We start from the raw sequence: 1,388 nt of genomic DNA, 5'->3' as shown, positions 1-1,388 counted from the left end.
GGGGCTCGGCGGGGCCGGCGCCTCCCGGGACCCGCTCGCGCGGCGGGCGGTGGCGCGGGCGGGCCCGTGGGTGCCCCGTGGGTGCCCCGCGCCCGCTCCGCGCCGGTGACGCGCTGCAAAACAAAGGGGCGAAGAAGTGCCCGAACTGCCCCGGCCCCGCGGCCCGGCCCCGCCGGAGCTGCCCCGCAGCGGCCTTGCGAGCGAGAGTAATTACGATTTTTGTTTTCCGCGGGCAGGCTCAGTTTTGGGAAGAATGCGGCGAGGGGGATGGGAGAGGTGAAGGCAGCAAACGCCACTGTAGGCCGATCCCCCCTTCTCAGTTTCAGTTTTTAATTACTTAATGCTGAATCGCACGGCGCTTATCTAAATATTTGCAAATGCTCTTTCCTATTGATTCCTCTGAATAAACTGTGCTGCTCGCCCGCGGAGGGAAGGCGATTCTTGCTCTCCTGAAACTAACCCTCCAGAGGAGAGTGTGTGTTTGTGGGGGGCACACGTACGCCTGTGTCTGTGTGTATACGCGTATGTATGTGGTATGCACACGCGGGTTTCTTACTGTGAGTTATTTATAATTTGGGTTGCGGTTTTGTGTGTTTTTTCTTTTTCCTTTCTTCTCTTTTTATTACAATTGTTAAACTCCCCCCCCCCCTTTTTTTTTAATTTTTTTTTTTTTTTATTCCGAGAAAGGTCTGTTTCAAGCTGCTCAAAGCTGCTCATGGGTATGTCTTGTACTTTGTGCGGATATGTAACATATATACGCGCCACTTCCTCAGCCGTCTGTCCGTCTTTCTCCTCTTCTCGCTCCTGTTTAATATGGAGCAATTTTCTGGAGGCTCGGTGACTCCCTCCTTAGGGTCACATTGAGTTCGAATCCGACTGAAGGTGCAGGAATCCTGCGACGGGGGAAATAAGAGAATAGAGAGAACGGGGTCAAGTTGGCTGCTTAGAGGCCAAAACTCCCACAGCTGCCTTTAAAATTATATATATAATATTTGGCTTTCCTCACCATATTACAAATTGCAGCCTCCCCTTTCAGGTATTTTCTTTACAGCTTAAAGCCCTCTCCTTCCTTCTGCCTCCCCCCCCCCCCCCCCCCCCCCGCCCCCTGTTAGTGGAGAAGGGGGGGGCGGGAGGAGGGAAAATAATAAGGAAAGAAATGGGGAGGGGGGGCAGAGGGGAAAAAATAAACCCCATTGAGTTTAGGCAAATAAGGTTTGGTCTCCGTATCCTATTACAAAGCACTTTGAATATGCAAGACATCACACAAGACCAGTTATTCCAGTTACGACAAACTTAAAAAGAGAAAAAAAAGAGAGGCATGTTTAGATTGTAATTTGTTAGAGCAAGAATCGTATTTAAAACTCTGTCTTTTAATTTTTTTTCCAGCC

At 50.5% G+C, this 1,388-nt stretch overlaps 1 long non-coding RNA gene across 1 annotated transcript; it reads right to left on the bottom strand.

The window, feature by feature from the left end:
- Positions 1-625: 625 nt before the first annotated feature.
- Positions 626-1,069, bottom strand: LOC119157894. The gene is made up of 2 exons (XR_005107694.1): positions 1,007-1,069; positions 626-893 (listed from the first exon to the last, which is right to left on the bottom strand). It is a non-coding gene; the product is annotated as an uncharacterized LOC119157894 (long non-coding RNA).
- Positions 1,070-1,388: the final 319 nt, after the last annotated feature.

The sequence above is a fragment of the Falco rusticolus genome, chromosome 15, assembly GCF_015220075.1.
Source record: "Falco rusticolus isolate bFalRus1 chromosome 15, bFalRus1.pri, whole genome shotgun sequence".
NCBI classification, from domain to species: Eukaryota; Metazoa; Chordata; class Aves; order Falconiformes; family Falconidae; genus Falco; species Falco rusticolus.
Note: the sequence above shows the minus strand (reverse complement) of the source record. Positions and strands in the feature narration are given on the sequence as shown.